At 37.2% G+C, this 18,961-nt stretch overlaps 1 protein-coding gene and 1 long non-coding RNA gene across 8 annotated transcripts in view; one reads left to right on the forward strand and one right to left on the reverse strand.

Annotated features, from left to right (window-relative positions):
• The window catches only part of LUZP2 (leucine zipper protein 2), a 458,146-nt gene that overhangs the window by 291,861 nt on the left and 147,324 nt on the right, over positions 1-18,961 (forward strand). The window lies entirely within an intron of this gene.
• Positions 9,979-14,150, reverse strand: LOC139084017 (uncharacterized). The gene is made up of 3 exons (XR_011541294.1): positions 13,968-14,150; positions 11,773-11,836; positions 9,979-10,965 (listed from the first exon to the last, which is right to left on the reverse strand). It is a non-coding gene; the product is annotated as an uncharacterized lncRNA (long non-coding RNA).

Consider the following 18,961-nt stretch of genomic DNA (forward strand, 5'->3'; position numbering starts at 1 on the left):
CATCTGTTTCCCGATAGCCCCCTTTTCCTCCCTCAGTTTTGAGTTCAGTTTACTTCTTTTAAACCTTCCTTGTCCCTGTAATTTTCTTAACGTAAAACTTATCACACTGGATTGACTGTTTATTTGCTTGTGATGCCCCCCGGACTGAGGGCCAAAGCAAGTTTACCTCCCCGCTCTGGATCTAGGACTTGGCACAGTGAATGACGCAAAGAAGACGTACAGAAAATACTTAATAATTGACAACAGCTAATATTAAAAGAAAGCTTATTACATGTCAGATATTCTTATAAGAGTTTTAAATACACTAAATTACCTAACACACACAACTCCAAAAATTAGGTACTATATCTATTCTCATTTTAAAGATTTTATTTTTCCTTTTTCTCCCAAAGCCCCCTGGTACATAGTTGTGTCTTTCTAGCTGTGGGTCCTTCTAGTTGTGGCATGTGGGATGCCGCCTCAGCATGGCTTGATGAGCCGTGCCACGGCCGCGCCTAGGATCCGAACCGGCGAAACCCTGGGCTGCCGAAGCGGGGCGCGTGAACTTAACCACTTGGCCACGGGGCCAGCCCCCTATGCTCATTTTAGAAATGAATAAACCAGCATTTCATGACCTGTTCAGAGTCTTGCTGTTTGCAAGAAGCAAAGCTGCAAGTCAAACTCAAGAGTTCTGTTTCCAGACCTGTGCTCTTAACTGTTAACTTGTGCCCTCTCTCACAAGGTACCAAGGACTGACTATCAGGCACTGACCGTGTTATATCGACATCATTTCTTAGGTATCATCTCTAGTGGTAGAAATGCCTCAGGAGCAAAACAACATCTTCTTCAGGTCTTTTTCCTCTTGTGGCACAATGATGGGCTCATGGTTTGAGCTCTTGAATGCAAAAGGTAGAGCAATTCTGTAAACTTTGTCTACAGAGGTTTGATGTAGAAAAGTGCAGTGAATTCAAGAGCATTTAGGGAATATATTGTGGATGACGTTAACTATTCCAGAAATTTGTAAAGTTAGTAACTGACTGTCTGTTAAGTTAGACTTAAAGAAGAATTTAGAAATAAGAGCCAAGCACAAACTTAATTCCTATGAACATTGTAGCAGGTCAGTTAATGAAGGTATAAATGCATTTGTCATATTGTTGTAGCTGCAGTTGGAGTGAGAAGAGAAAGTCTTTAAAAATGCTGGAAAGATGAAAGTAAAACAGTTTCTTTTCCATTTTTCTTCTGTCTGCTAAAGAAATGTGTGTAATGCATAAATCCTTAGTATAACAGTGTGTGTATTGTGTGTGTGCTGGCGTTTAGGATTCTGGGAAGAGACCAAGAGATGTCGAATGGAAGGTAGTCTCAATGAGGACTGTGTCAGCATATTATTGATACATCTCTAGTGCCTAGAATAGTGGAAGGTACACATTAGATGTAAAATAAATTAGATGTGGAATTAATAAATGAATGAATGGAATATGAATGTATCTATCCCTTAAGAGCTTTGGCTTCAATAGAATTAGATGCAATACCACAGGTCCTTGCTATATATAATAAAGGAAAAGAGAAATCAAATCTATCCATGTGGTAACGAAAACCATTATTGAGAAAATGGACCTTTAGAAATGAATAAACAAAATATGAGAGGAGATTTCACACTAAAAAAATTTTTATGTTATCACTTGACATGATATAGATTTATTAAATGATCATTTTAATCTCTTTTGTAGCCCTGACCCTCAACCAAAAGAGAAATGAAATAGGACCAGCCCCTATGGCCTAGTGGTTAAGTTTGGTGTGCTCCGCTTCAGCAGCCAAGTCTTGGTTCCCCAGGTGTAGACCTACACCACTTGTCAGTGGCCATGCCATGGTGGTGGCTCACATAGAAAAAGAGGAAGATAAGCAACAGATGTTAGCTCAGGGCAAATCTTCCACAGCAAAAAAACAAAACAAAACAAAACAAAACAAAAAATTAAGAGAAATGAAATAATATATAATAGGTTACCTTCCTACTTGTAGGGAATTAATGTCTTGAAAGTAATGAAACACTCTTTATAACAGCTCTCATTTTTCCAAGCAAATGCTTTCCATTTCAAAAAAGTTGCTTTGGAAATACAAAATAGAGTACTATATACCACAACCTAGTTTTCTATAATGTGTTGTTAATGACCTATTTTATTTTCATTCAGAAACAGTGGAACATAACTTAGAAAATTTGCAAAAATGGCAAATCATACAAAATTACTAATATCCATGAAAACTGAAGATTGAGAAATACTTCAGTTTAAACAAAATTCTACATATAATTAAAAAGTAATGAAATTAGAGTATGTTTTTGACTTACAAAGTGATTTACTGTAAGTTCTAAAAGAGAAATTTCAAAAATATTTACGATAACACTCTCAGAGTTGAAAGAAGACAAAATTTAATTGGATGTATGCATTACTATATATTTCTATTAAATATAAACAAATAAAATAGAGTGAGTCCATATTACTTTAGTCCATTGTGTACTGACCATAGTTTAATAGAAAGAACACTCAACTTGAAGGCCAGTGATCTGCATTCCAATCCCATATTTAGTTCTGACAAACTCCTTGGGTGGTTTTGGACTAATTACTTCACCTCCTTGAGCTTCAGTGAACTTGCCGGTAAAATGAAGCAGGCTAGCCAGGGATCCCTGAGTGATATCCCTTGGCACGAGGCTGTCGTCGTCTGGTTACAGCCATAGTTAGCAAGAAAAGAATGCATGAAATAGGATGGAAAAGCCTAAAAACTTATGTACTTACTTAGAATTGGAAAAAAAGACTTATAACGGTGACTCGGAATGACAATAACTGAACACTTTGTTGTAAACTGATCACTCTCTCCTTTATATCAAATTTGCAAATTGGAGGGCTGTGAAAAACTCTGTAGTGGTAGAACAAGAGAGTATTCAGAAAGATCTTATTCACCAAACCAATGAGAACTGCTAAAGTTAAAACATCACTACTATGAATTTTGCCAAGCACAACTGGTTTCCAATAAGTGTTATTTGGTTTGTTGAGAAAACCATTTGTGCATTTTCACTCTTAAGGCTCTGCAGCATTGTAAGAGTTGTACAAAGGTTGGACTCATAATCTGGTTTCCAAGTTAGACAGCAACAAGCAGAGGTCCTTTCACTCTAATCCAGAGGTACTCAACCGTGGCTGTCAACCAGAATCATTCTGGGGGCACTTTTATTTAAAAAAAAAAAAAAAAAGAAAAGAAAAAAAAGAAAGTTCATTCCAGGGCTTCACTCCAGACCACCTGAATCAGAATTTGTGGGTGATGAGGCTCAGAAATGAGTGTTTTTTAAAAGCTTCCCCTACTGATTTCCATCGTGCAGACAAATAGAAGAACCTCACTCCCCCCACCTCCCAATACAGGCATTTAATACATTCAGAGAAGGTGGAATTTAGGCTTAGGTTGACCCAGCTGACCTCTCCCACCATCTCAATAGGGTGCAGGTAGCTATTGTTCTCTACCTTAGCATTTTCCTTCTGCAGAGACACACGGGAAAAGGTCTGGGTTACTATCATGTAAGAAAGGAAAGCAAATTGTTTGCGTTGATAGCGTGCATTTATGATTCTTAAAAGTGCCACCTCTCTTATGCTTAGTAAAGTTTTACATGTTATTATATGTTGAATTTTTAAAGCTACAATATACTTCCCTTATCTAATTCAAATCTTTCAGTTTGCGGATAAGATAATTAAGGCTTAGAGAGTGAAATGGCTTGCATACGGTAACAGAGCCCAAAATTGGGGGAGCTGGATCCCAGTTTCCTGATACCCATTTCATTACACTTTAGACCCTGTTTCCCCCAATATCTCATATTCCTAGTGCAGAAAAGTCTGAGAAGTGTTATAACTGTCAGGACATTTGGTATTGGCAAACTTAGTGTCTTAAATTCCTTAGTATAGAATGCATTTCTACATATTTGTTGTCAAAGTAATATGTATTTTATTAACATTTATTAATCTTCTATGTGAATGTTAACCTATTATAAAGCTTACCACTTTCTTTATGTTTGTCAAACACTTCTATAAGTTATCAATCAAGAAGCTATAATCTTTTACTCACAAAAATTTTACTCTAAAATTCTGAAGAAAGAGAAAAAGAAATCCTGATCAGGTCATATTGCCCTCTGGACGGAAATGCAGATGCCCTATGGCCCTCAGTATTGCCATAGTTAATCACATGGGCTTTGCAGTCAGACCCAGACAGAGTTGAGTTCAAATTCTGGCTATTCAACTTTCAAAGCTAGGGCTATAGTGATCACGCGTTAGTTATGCAGCCTGAATTTTCTCATAAGCAGATGGACGATGATGATGTTAACAACAGCAACAGTATCTGATTTGAGCACTGGTGAGGATTAGGTGAGAAAATGTATAGCAAGGGTTTTAGCCCATTACCAATATAGAGGAAGCTCTCACTAAGTGGTCGCTGTTGTTGATATTATCAATAATTATCAAGTCTTAAAGTGTGTTATACCAAAAGGTATTTAAAGCGACATTAACTAAATTGAAATGTAGTATTTAAAAAACCTGATTTCTCAGTTAGTGAAATTGAAGTCATATCAAACTTGACAGAGACAAAGGTTGAAGTGGGTTATCCTAAAGTAGGGAACAAAAGGGATCAGAGCCTGAGTCAAGAAAGGAGGATGACCACGCGGGAGAGGAGCAAGCACAGAGAGTTGGAGCTGGCGTGGAGTGAGGAGGTTCACTGTAAATCGACAATGCAACAGGAGATTGCTTATATATGGGACATTGCTCAAATAACTAAAAACGTAAGTTAAAGGGAGGCAGGTTTCTTACTGTCCAGGAAGGAGGTTATAAAGATGGAAAAGGAGAAAGCTTGTAGCATTAGATTATTGTTGTAATGCATGTGTAATACATATATAAATGCATATGCATACGATGTGTGTTTATAAGCATGTCACATACAATGTACATAAGTATGTACATAAATCCACGTATCCCCGAGCTCGGCCACCAAAAGGACATGGGATTAGTGACACCCCAAAAGCTATTAGCTCACCTAGAACTCAGATCTCAGTTTCTAAATACTGTTTTCCACTATAAAGAACTAAGATTCCTTGGAGAAATAATTAATTCCAGGGCTGGGAAAAGGGAAGTAAGAGATGAACCTAGAAAATCTCATTGTACAATAAAATAAGAAATTGTTCAAATAATCATTGGGGCATAGAAAAGGACACAAGTGGCCAAGTGTGGGACAAATCTAGCAACAAAATAAATAATGATAGCAATGGCAGCAAGAAGATGCTCATCAACGTGTTCATGGTGGCTACATAATAGTGGTAGAATTTCTAGTTATTTTTATTTTTTTCTTTACTTTTATATATTGTTGGTAGTTCTGTGTGAGAGCAATAAAGATCTAATGGGTAATATATATGTATGTATCTATCAGGCACTACAGTAATCCCCTCATATACCACAGCCCTATTTATTATACGTTATTATTTTCCCCACTTAGCATGTGATCTAACTAAGGCTTAGAAGAAAGTTTAAGTAATTTTCTCAAGATCGTATTGCTGATATGTAGCAGAGCAAGATAAAACTACATTTATCTGATTCCCACCATTCAAGGAATTAGTATACTCTACTGGCCTTATGTGGAGAAATGCATATATTTTGCTGTTACTATTCATTGCAATAATCCCTATTTTGCAGTATTTAATATTTTAAAAAATGTTCCTATATATTCTAACATTGTATTCTTACAACCTTGTGAGGGAGACATGGCTCAGTTGATCCTAATTTTGTTTTTTAGAGATGAAGTCAGACTCAAACAAGTTAAGTCACTTGTCCGAGACTGTAGATCTGCTGAGACACAGTTCAGGTCTCCTGACTCTAAACACAGGGCTCTTTCCCATGCACAGGGCTCTCTGCCTCTGTTGGTATTTAACGCCTTTCTTCCTAAGACCTCATCCATTGTAGGTTGTGGGAGGAGAAGCAGAGCATTTGGCTGTTGTCCCTAGGAAACAAGCTAAGAGCACTTCAGTTCACTTTTGTGGCTGATAATTTTTATTTTATGTGGCCATTCAAAGTTTTTTTTTAAAGTAGTATTCTCCCCAAGTCATTAAAATTAAGCACCTTAAACGTATATTTATTTTTCGCTTTAAACTGCGTACCTATAGCATCGTGAGATATTCAGTACATCAGGGAATTTTTTTCACATTTTGGGAATACTGACACTTGGAGAATGAGAAAAGATTTAAACCCTCTCCTTGGAAAAAATATATATGTTCAAAAAGGTTTACGTGCAGTTTCAGGAATTTTAAAGTTTCCATCAAGCCTGTACTTGGATCCTGAATTAAGAACCACTTTCCTTTCACATCCCTACCACCACTGCTGCCACCAACTGTTAGCATTTATGTTCCAGGCATTGTTCTAGATGCTTTATAATTGATTTCTCATTTTATCTGAACAACAGCCATATGATACAGCTACGGTTATCACTCCAATTTTATATAGGAGGAAATCAAGCTGTAGGTTGTATCCTCATGAGTATTTATTTTCCAAAATTATAATATCTGACTTCCACCTGTAATTGTCTTTCATTTCTTGTGCACATCTTCTTCCAGATGGTTTATTAAAAGGTTGACTCCACCCAGTCTAGAAACAATCTCCTGGGAACTCCATTTTGTGCATTTCTGTACCTTTGGGAAAAAAATCTCCTTTACTGCAAACCTAGTGTTTGATCACTAATCTGGTTTCATTGATGGTGTACTGTTTTCTGGAGTAAAGCCCAGCGAATGGATTAAATATGCTTGTTCTTTTTTTTTTTTTTTTTTATCATTTTTTGTTAAGAAACCACCTACTTTTAGAGAAACTAATCACTGTAGAGAAGCTAAATCTTCTAGGCTGCAGAGACTGAAGTACTATGAAAAATGATGCTAAACATAATCAAGGCAAGTTATGAATCATTGATATCCCAACTTGCAGTGCTGCTGAATTTAGTACTACAGTGCAATTCAATATTGATGAGGAGAAGCATCCTTTAGCTTTTATCTTTATGCAATCCTTGTCAGTGCTAAACGATGATTGCAAATGTTCCTGAAAACAGCCTGATGACTTATCTGCTCATGGGCATCTTTTTGTTAAAGCACAATTCCTTTCAAAGAATGTGAATTCCCGTGGAACTAACAAAGAATTGAAGCCATTGTACACTCTGGGGGCACCTTTGTATGACACTCAAATTATAGCTGTCTCAGTTTGTTCTTGTATGATCTTTTAAGATCCAGAGGAGGGAATCAAAATGATAGTGAGTTAGGTAGAGTATAAATGGAATAAGACTTAATTCTTATTCTTGATACTAATGACACAGCCTAGGGATGTAATTAAAACATTTCTGGACATAACCCATGCCGCAAATCTCTGTATTGATCATTGGCTCAGTGATCATGGCATCTAGCCCTGTCATATTTTGCCACAGAGAGAGAAGAAAAGTAGTTCACTGCTCCTCTTTGATAATGCTAATAAACTAATGATGATGACAAATATTTCTTAATTTCATGTAACAGCACCTTGAATATGTGTAGGAAAAAGGAGTGATGTTTGTTCTTTGATTGGTTTTAAATAGAAATCTTTTTTAAAAGCAAAATCTAAGTGCCCCAGATGTGTAGTATGCTGTTGGCTTATTGTTTTTTTTTCTTTAATTCAATTAATACCCTTCATTGTAATTCTCTTCAGGTCTTCCCTCTTATAATGTCTATACCTTTCATTCTTAAGCTTAAAACAGAGTAATTTTGAGGCTGGCCCAGTGATATAGCAGTTAAGTTTTCACACTCTGCTTCGGTGGCCTGGGGTTTGCAGGTTCAGATCCCAGGTGCAGACCTACACACTGCTCATTAGGACATGCTGTGGTGGCGTCCCACATACAAAATAGAGGAAGATTGGCACAGATGTTAAGCTCAGGGAAAATCTTCCTCACCAAAAACAAACAAATAAAAAAAAAAATAAAGTAAGCTTTATCCCAGTTCAGGACAAATGTCAGCATGCTCTGTAACAGGAACACACTAGATAAAGGCATATCCTCATACATGAAAGTTTTGAAAGAGACCCAATGGTTCTCTGATACCAAATTATCTTTTATTCTGGGCTTTGTTCAAAGTTTAAAGCTCCATAAGAATCAGAAAAAAAATCATAATGTACAACAGTAGGAAGAGATGTTAACAATTGTCTAAGTCCACAGTCCTCCTTTGCAGATGAGAAAGGCCTAGATGAGTTGCATAAATCAGTAGTTTTTCGTCCCATCTGATGGTAGAATCACCTGTGAAGTTTGTAAAAATTACCTACACTCAGGCCACTACCTTAAATATTCTGTTTCTGGGCTCTACTCCTGAAAAACTTACTCTGAATATTTGGAGATGGGTTTAAGAATTGTATCTTTTAAAAAATATCCATAAGGGATTCAAATGTGCAGTCAAGGTTAAGACCATAGGGTTAAATGATCTTCCCAAGTCTACAAATGTGTTAAATAATTGACAACTGGAAAAGCATATCTCCGTGGATCTGATATTTAGGTCAAGTCTCATTCCATGTTCTTTTAATAAACTGAGTTATCAGCATCATTTTATCTACTAAGAGCCATACGTTTGCTAACCAAAAAGTTAGTGCAACAGTAGCCAAAAGGCTCAACATTTCTGCAGGTTGATAAGAATACAATTATACAGGTTGTTCATTGCAAAAATTTTCACTGGATTTAATATGCCACTGTGTGTTCTCAGGTCCTGTGAGAACAATGTGGTTTGCAGTAAGGTAATGACTTTGGGTGGGGAAGGGTCTTTGTATGGGGCAGACATGGCGGGTAAGAAGAATTCAAAGGAAAGTGAAGCGGTAGCAGATGGAATTCTTCTTTTGACCATGTGACGAATTACATATTCAATAAAATCCTTCTGTTCAATACATTTAGATTTTCATTAATTATAACACATTCTTCTAAATGCTTTTCAAACTCTCAAGAGAGAAAATCAATTCCCAAGAGCAAATAAGCAATGGAAACAAAATTGTTCAATGAACTTGAAGTCAAGAGTACCCCAGGGGCAAATGCGACATATAAGATCAACTGGCACACAGATGTTCTAGGCCATGGGCCCAGCTGGTAAACCGAAGCCATCGACTAAAGCTGGGATCCCCAAAAGGGCTACCCCCATGGTGCAGGTGTAGGCCGAGGGTAGGCAAAAGCAACAGCCAAGGAAAACTGCCTCTACAGTGTCTCTAGGTTACAGAAAATGTACAGCCAATGATGATAATAGTAATAGTAATAAGAATAGTATCTCCCCTCGGACTTTGCAGCATATAAAGTAAATATGAATATAGTATAAGACACCCAAATACGTCATCACAATCAATGTGGATAGACTAAAACATCCATTTAAAACATCTAGAATAGTGTCAGTTACATTTAAAAATACAAATTTATGCTATCAGTACTCAAAAATATTGAAAGTAAAAAGATAGAAAAAATATAGATATACCAGAAAAACATTAGCTAAAATAAAGTTGTAGTAAATATATTAATATGACAAAATTATATTTAAAACAAAAATCATTAACAGAGAAAATACGTGCTTAATATGAAAATATTCAATTCCTAGGATGATTAATTCTAATAATAATTAGAATAATATATTATTCTAATTTTATAATATATAAATAATAATTGTTATTAATGTAATAATACTTCTAAACATAAATGAACCTAATAAAATAACTTTATAAATTATAAAGCAGAATGGCTGTAAGAGTTTAAGATAAAATACATGAATCTAGGTATCTGGTAGCTCAATCAGAGAAAACAGTCCATAAAGATGCACACTATTTTAAAAATACAGTCAGCAAAGTTAATTCACTAAGCAAATGTTGACCTTTTCACCCACCACTTAGAGAACGCACACTCTTCACAACTACAAAATAAAAATGGTAACCTTCCAACCGCATAGTCTCTGACACTTAAGCTGCAAATCAACGAAAAAGTGTATTTCTTTTGTTTGCAAATAAACACTTCTAAATAATTTATTGGTCAGAGATGAAACGATAGTGAAAATTTTTAAATATTTAAACTGAAGTATGATAATTCCACCTTAATATTAGTATAAGTAACTATGATAATAGCCCATGGAAAAATACATTTAAATTCCTATACTAAAAAGATTAGCTAAAATATTAATGATCCAAGCATCCAACTCAAAAAGTTAGAAAAGGAAAACAGATTAGACCCAAGCAAAGAAATCATAAGCAAAAAGAAAAAAAGTGAAAAACAAGGAAAACAAACGTTGATAAATTTAAAAATCTAATGAAATAGATTCTGAAGCTATTAGTCAAGAAGATAACTAAAATAAGCGATATTATAAATGAAAAGGAGAATATTACCGCAAATGCCAAAAGATATTAAAAATATAAAAGAGAAAATGTTCTGAAAAACATGTGACAATATGTTTTAACACTTACACAAATATGTAGATATATATAATTACCAAAACTGACTCAAAAAATACAGCGAATTGACATAACTATTAAAAAAACTGAGTTGTTAGAATTCTTCCCAAAGGGAAAAAAAACAGGCCCAATTTGATTTTAGAAATAAGTTTTACCAAGCTTTTTAGAGCAAATCTCCTTAATCTTACACAATTATTCAGAACATAGATAATGAGTGAATTCTTTTCAACAATTTTAGCTTGAAAATAATATGAAAAACATGACAGTGTTTGAAAAGAAAATGATAGTGAGACAGCTTAATTACAATCAAACATTTCTCTGCGCTGAGTCAAAATCTCGTTCCCACACCTCTTCCTAGGGAGGCTGTACACCAGCAGAGGGTGATGCCTTGGTCTTTCTAAGCTAAACACTGTTGGTTGGAATCCTGACGCAGCTTCTTACCACGTGCAAATTCTTGAAGGCGTTATTTTTCTTTCTGCATCTTGTGGCGCAGAACCTTTTAGAATTGCTGTGAATGTAAAACAATGTTAATAATGTAAAGCACTAGAATGGTACCTGGCACAGAATGAGCACTTGATAAATGTAAGCGGTGATTATTTCACCATCTTGAGTCGCATTCATGGGTGAAGTCATGTAAATTCCATGAAACAGTCCTTTTATAGTTTAAAGTCATTTAGCATGCTCCCAGCAACCCCCAACCCTCATTCTCACCCCTTCACTATAAATCCTGTGTTTTTTAAGCTAAAATCCCTAATATGTTTATCAGTTCTTCATACAACCTTGTTAGACCCAGCAAATCTTACGGTTGTCTTCACTGGGATATATCCTACTTCAAGTATTTTTGAATCTGAGATTCGTGCATGGAATTCAGACCCCTAAAATGATATGTAGCTTCTTATGTGCAAATATGCATATGCTCTTTTTCTGGAGAGAGATCTCATAGTTTTTATCATATTTACCAGAGTGTGTCTGACATACAGTATCTAAAATTGTTCCCAGAAAGAAGCAGTCTTCCACACACCCTGTGTCTAAATTGGCCTCAGTAAATCCTCTGAGGACCCTTTCTTCAGCAACAATTGCTGAGTACACTGTGAGGAACTTGTCCCTGGAGACGCATCCTTTTCTTATCTTTCTGAAACTGAATTTTAGCATCCAAGCTTTGTTCCCTCCCCAGAATGGAAAACATTGTTATTTTTTTGCTTTCCTTCATTTTCCAGAAAAATTATAACCACTATATTGAAAGATGCTCTCTTTAAAGATAAAACTATTATTTTCAGGCAGCACAATGGTTTCCAAGGCAACGCAAGTAACTTACTAGGACGGAGTTGATCTCCTTTCTCACTGGAGGAGAAAGTTCCTTAGAAGCTGTTATATCACCCCTAGAGGAAACAGAATGTAAAATAACGTCACAGTGCTCGGTATGTCTCCTGGTCTTGATTGTCTCACCAAGAGAATTTGGAAAAATAAAAGAGCTGTAGCCAAATGCAAGGAACTTTAATGATGCATATAAAGTTAGAAAATATTGTTAGATCCTGTCCTTTTGAATGATATAAGTCTGTGAAGAGTATAATCCTTAGGATGGAAGGACGTTTCTATCCAAAGCAAGATAAGGTGTAGTTTGAGTGGTAATGAGCTGGCACTATTTGAGGCACTATTTGAGGCACTATTTGAGGGGAGAGGTCTGAGAAATAACAACAGCAAGCAAGACCTTCTGAGACAGCCTCAGGTCCTTGTCTGCTCCTGCATATTTGGGTCGTCATTCTGTGGCTTATCTCATCTCTGTTTTGAAATACAATGTTCTTGGGAGATATAAGACATTTAGCACTTATCTGGCAGAATAGCTGACCTCAGTCCCATTTCTGTGGCTTGATATAATCTACTGAGATATTTTGTGTCTACCGCCACTCTCAGCCCACTAATTAGCCAGGAACTCAGTTAATAAAAGCGAGCCACAGGTGTTCTGGTCCTGTTCTGTGCAGACACCTGTTACTGCTCCCTGTCACCCCACATCTACCACCGCTTACTTTACTCCTGTTGTTGTCTTGCTGCCTCCTTCCTTCAAGCTAATGATCTTCATAAGTACATAGTAAAGAGTTGATCAATATCTACATATACTATTATGATTCAAATAAAACAAAGTTCATGAAGGCCTAATTAATATTGGAAGAGGAGGCAGCTGAGTTAAGCAGAATGAATTCCTCTTTTGTCTCAAATCTCTTTCTGTCTCTGTATGCACTTTTATTATAGAAGTTGCCAGGTTTGATTGCACGCATTACCTTTCCTGAATCTTTTGTCTCCCCTACTCAGCTCATTCAGCACCCAACCTCCCACACTTTCAGCTAACACAGTGCTTTGGCACATGGGAAGTGTTTAAGACTTTTTTTTCCTTTTTTTTGAGGCAGATTAGCCCTGAGGTAACTGCTGCCAATCCTCCTCTTTTTGCTGAGGAAGACTGGCCCTGAGCTAACATCCATGCCCATCTTCCTCTACTTTATATGTGGGACGTCTACCACAGCATTGGCTTGACAAGCAGTGCCATGTCCTTACCTGGGATCCGAACCAGCGAACCCCAGGCTGCAGAAGCATAACGCACGAACTTAACAGCTGCCCCACCAGGCCTGCCCCTAAGGCATTTTTACAATTCAATAATGGGTAGGTTTTGATTGGAAAAATTGGGAGAGAGGGTTAAAGATGTAATGATTAAAAGAATATACTAATTGTATTCTACAACTAAATGATTTTGAAGAAAATAAACTTAGTATGGATTTTAGTGGTGCTCCGTGTTCTAAGATTTGTGCAGTCACAGGCAGGCAGTTGTTACGTGCAGGTTGCTTGTGATAGATCCAAATGAAACTTGGAGGTCTCCCTACAGGGGACACATGTGAAGCTTATCTTTTGACTTAGCATGGTAGCTCATCAATATTCATTAAACTCAAATTTGGCATTCATCCTACACTTAAAAGAGCTACCCTATTCCTCCTGGCTAGATCATATACAAAAATTTTGTCAAAATGGATCATAGCTGTATATGTAAGAGCTAAAACTAAAAAAAAAAGAAAGTAGAAGAAAATATATAGGTAAGTATTTCTGACCAAGATTTAGTCAATGGTTTCTTAGATATCGCACAAAAGCACAAGTGAGAAAAGAAAAATAGATAAATTGGACTTCATCAAAATTGAAAACACTTTTGCTTCAAAGGACAATATTAAGGAAGCAAGAAGACAACCTGCTGAATGTGTTAAAGTATTTCAAATCATATCTAATAAAGGATTTGTATCCAGAATATATATTACAACTCAATAATAAAAATACAAGTAACTCAATTAAAAATGAGGAAAGAATAGGCATTTCCTCAAAGAAAATAAGCAAATTACCAATAAGCACATTAAAAATTTGCCTTAAGGAAATGCAAATCAAAACCACATTGAGGAAGAGAATGTTGTCATCATCATGGCGGAATAAGAGTTTTCTACTGTCTTCCTCAAAAAGAACATGGATGTAGACACTCACCCATGGACGAGAGATCCTCTGTGGAAGTCCAGGAGCCTAGAGGAGAAGTTCTAGCACACTATCAGAGCAAAAATATCAGCGACTGGACACCTTGGAGAGTGTAATAAGAACATTTTCACTTCACCAGCCGAGGCTGCATTGCGCAGTGCCGAGAGAACTCTTCTCTCTGCCACGTGGGGAAGTGAAAGCATGTGAGTGAGTGCCAGGCTTCCCCAGCTGTGTGGGAGGCTTCTAAAAAGGCTCACTTCTTTCTGGCCCCATTCAGAATACTGAGGTGTGCTGTGTGACTGAGGGAGAGGGAGCAGCTGGGAGAGCAGCAGAGAGAACCCACAAGGCATTAAAGGGACTCAGATCCTGCTGCCTGCATCACAGACTCCATGGGGAAGCCTGCCCACAGGCCACTGGGGATGCCTCCCAGAAAGCCGACCTGACTCTGTGAGCCTGGGAGAAACCACAAATCTGAGTATTCACACTGACCTGGGGAAAGCAAAAGGGAGGCTGACAGCACTTGACCAGTCATCGCAGGACCAAGAGAAGGCAGGTGAGCTTAAGAATTCTGACACAAGAGGGAAGAGGAAGTGTGGAGCAGGCATGCCCATAGACAAAGTCAGAGAAAAACCTCCTCAGAATCCCTAGCGGGTTGACAGAAGGTATTTTTCTACAAAAGCCAGTCAATAAAGACCGGAGGTGACTGCTTCTTCAGATGTGAAGACAGCAATGCAAAACTTCAAGGAACATGAACATTAATACACTAAGCAAATGCTAACACCTGAAGGGAGAAACAGACAATGCTACAATAATAGTAGGAAACTTGAATACCCCACTTTCAACGAAGGATGGATCATCCAGACAGAGTCAATAAGGAAACGTTGGACTTGAATTATTCTTTAGACCCCATGGACCTAACAGACACATACAAACATTCCATCCAACAGCAGCAGAATACACATTCTTCTCAAGTGTGAAGAATGGGCACATGGAACATTCTCTAGGATGGATCATATGTTAGCTCACAAAACAAATCTTAGTATATTTAACGAGACTGAAATCACATCAAGCATCTTTTCTGACCACAACAGTGTGACACTAGAAATCAATAACAGGAGGAAAACTAGGAAATGCACAAATATGTGGAAATTAACACACTTTGAACAACCAGTGGATCAAAGAAGAAATCAAAAGGGAAATCAGAAAATATCTTGAAACAAATGAAAATGGAGTACAACGTGCTAAAACTTTAGTCTTGTCTCTTATATGTGTAATCTACAAAAGCCGTACTTACAGAGACAGAGAGTAGAGGGTGGTTGTCAGGGGCTGGGGCATTGGGAAATAGGGAGATGTTGGTCGAAGGATACAAATTTCCAGTTATAAGACGATGAGTTCTGGAGATCTAATGTTACAGCATGGTGACTATAGTTAACAATACTGTATTATATACTAGAAAGTTGTTAAGAGAGTAGATCTTAAATAGTCTCACCACAAAAAAAACAAAAAGATAATTATGTGAGGTGATGGAGGTGTTAGCTAATCTTATTATGGTAATCACTTCACAATATATACCTGTATCAGATCACCTTAAACTTACACAATATTATATATTAATTACATCTCAATAAATCTGGGAAAAAATTTGAGAAATCACTCACCCCCACAATTATGGCTAAAATTTAACAGACAGACAATACTGTGTATGTATTAGTCAGGACTCTCCAGAGAAGCAGAACCAATAGGAGATATATATGTATATAGGAGGAAATTTATTATAGTAGTTGGCTCATGTGATTTTGGAGGCTTTGAAGTCCCAGGACCTGAAGTCATCAAGCTGAAGAACGGGGAAGCCAGTGGTGTAACTGAGTCCAAATCCCAAGGCTTGAGCACCCAGGAAGCCAACAGATGGCGTAAACCTGAGTCCAAAGGCCAGAAAAGTGGGAGTGGAGGGCAATGGCATAAATCTCTTTAGTCCAAAGGCCTGAGAATCAGGAGCACCGAGGTCACAGGGCAGTAGGAGGTATATACCTCAGCACAAGTAGAGAGTTCACTGTTCCTCATCCTTTTTGTTGCATTGAAGCCCTAGCAGATTGGATGTGGCCCATCCACATTGTTGAGGGTGATCTTCTTTACTTAGTCTACTGATTCAAATGTTAATCTCTTCCAGAGACACCCTCACAGACACACCCCAAAATAATGTTTTATTAACTATCTGGGCACCCCTTAGCTCAGTCAAGTTGACACATAAAATTAACCAATGCTGTGTGCAAGGATGTGGGGGAATTAGAACCCTCATTGCCTGCTGGTTGGAATGTAAAATGGTGTAACTGACTGGAAAACAACTGGGCTGTTCTGCAAAATGTTCAGCATAGGATGACCATATGGTCCAGCAATCCCACTCCTACATGTATGTTTAAGAGAAATGAAACCCCCTTGTACATGAATATTGTACATGAGTATTCATAGCGTATTTTTATAATAGGCTAAAAATGGAAACAAACCAAATGTCTATTAACTAATGAATAGGTATACAAAATGTGACACATCCATAAAATAAAATGTTATTTGGCAGTAAAAACGAATGAAGTTTGATACGTGCTACAACATGGATGGACTTTGAAAATATGATGCCAAGTGAAAGAAGCCATTCACAAAAGACCGTACATTGCATGATTTCCTTCATAAGAAATCTCCGAAGCAGGTCAATTCATACAGACAGAAAAGTAGACTAGGGATCTCCAGGGATTGGACAACAAGAGAGAATGGGAAGTCACTGCTGATGAGTACAGGAATTCTTTCTGGGATGATAAAATATTCTAAAATTAGATGATGGTAAGAATTGCTCAATTCTGTGAATATACTAAAAACCACTGAATCGTTCCCTTTAAATAGTTGAACTTTATGATATGTGAATTAGATCTCAAGAAAGCTGTTTTAAAAAATATCTCCTAAGAAATATTGAAGAAACACGTCATGTTCACTCCTCACTCAACCCCAGGAAGTGGGTATTGCTAGTCTCTTTTACACGTAAAAGGACTGAGGCTCTTAAAGGTTATTTATCCAAGATGCCAGTAATTGAGTTTCAGAGGGAGGACTCATCGAAGTTGTCTAAGAGTCTTTTAAAACATTTGAGCAACAAATTTTAATTGCTAACATAATTATTTTCTGAATGAAAAAACAGAGAGTTTATTTCAGTGGAAAAAAATCCATGGTACTGTACCACAAGTAATTTAGAGGGAGGTGTGGTTAGGAAAAACTATCACTTTCTAATATTCATTCCCTATATTGTGATCAAGAAAGGGAATCAATGATTTTCAAATGTTTGCTCCATAATAGTAGTAGTACTACTCATAATAAGGGTAAATATAGTACCCTTACTGTGTGCTGGGCATTATGCCAAGCCTGGCATTCGTGTTTGAGGCACCTATAGGTAGACTGTCTTATATCTTCATAAAGAATGAGGATTTTTCACATGGAGAAATGCATAATGAGAGGCCAGTTTACCTTAAAAATTCATGACAAAGAAATGACAGAATTTTGAGTTCAAAGAGAATTCAGAGTATATGCATATATACATATATACTTAAAGTATTCACGTTTTTGGTTGTGACAGAAAACTCAGATTCAAAAAGAAAATAATTAAATAAAGGCTGTGATAATCAACTTCAGGTAATAGATTGGGTTTTAGGCTCAACTAGACAAGGGCTCAATGATCTCAGTGGGACTAGTTTCTCTCTTTCCTTTTCTGGGCTGAGCTTTCTGTGCGGTGACTCCATTCTCAGACAGGCTAAGTCCTCCTGGGTGCAAGCTGTTGGCTAGCAACACAGCCAATCAATTCTTCTAACCTCAGCATTAGTGGAGAAGAGCAAATGACATTCCGAGTACAGGCCTGGAGATTCCTGCTGAGGGAATCCCTTTGCTCCTAAGCCTGTCATTCTGACCAGGGCAATGAGGCCTGCGAACTGGCTTGTGCTGGTTATGAGCTGCACTCCTCAAGATGGGGATAATGAAAGTCATGAAGATGGGGAGCCGCCATCCATAATCAGGACTGTTTCCACAAGAAAGAGGGCTGGATGTGGGATAGAGAACCAACACATGTTCCCTATGCCCCATTTTAAAAGTTGATGTTGAGAGAATTGCAGATTTATTCAGAATCCCACAGTGGGATATCAGTGGAACAAGAACTTGAATACAGTGCTTTTCACCGTGTGAGTTGTCTATTTCCTCTTACTCTACATTTATTACTTAAAGGCATAAAGTATTGATGCTGGTGGATTTGATAACCATGGGCACTGAGGCAAACTTCACACTAAGGTTAGATTATAGAGTGGTAGTAAAAAGCAAGGCTTTTGGAGCAGAACAAGTTGAGTTGGAATGACAGCTTTACCACATACTACTTTTATGACCTCAAAAAGGTGGGCTAGCCCCTCTAAGATAATCTCTTCTGAAAACTGATGTTAGACGCTTAGCAAAATTCCTAAAACTTGAAAAGTTCTTGATGAATGTTAACCACAGTTTTTGTTTTTGTTAATACTTATATTTTTTTCTCATTTTGAAAGTAAAATAATTTAATCTACCTGAAATATTTGTTGAGAAGTTTTAATAATAGTGTACATTTAAACCCTTGGACTGGTCAATTTGGTCTAGGCACATATTTAGTAAATAATGAATTTTAAAAGTTAAAATCTGAAGAGTCCAATCTTTTGCTTCTTCTTTCCTAGTCTCTTTAAAGGTCTCAGCATGCCTGTCGGCACAGGCTGTGGGGGCAGAGCAGGTGAAGCAAGGTTCAACAGTCGGTCTCTGGGATTATCCAAGGCCACCACCCATTGCCACCAGCTGTCTCTTATTCTCCCCTTAGATGACTCTTTGACAGGTCCCCCCTCATTCAAACTAAATATCTTGACCATATTTTTTAAAAAATTCTCTTGGCCCCGTGGAATGATTTTTTTGCATATTTCTTCTTAATTACCCCTGATATTCTTTTCACAAACCGTTATTAACATTTC

Source organism: Equus przewalskii, chromosome 6 (genome assembly GCF_037783145.1).
Source record: "Equus przewalskii isolate Varuska chromosome 6, EquPr2, whole genome shotgun sequence".
Classification (NCBI taxonomy): Eukaryota; Metazoa; Chordata; class Mammalia; order Perissodactyla; family Equidae; genus Equus; species Equus przewalskii.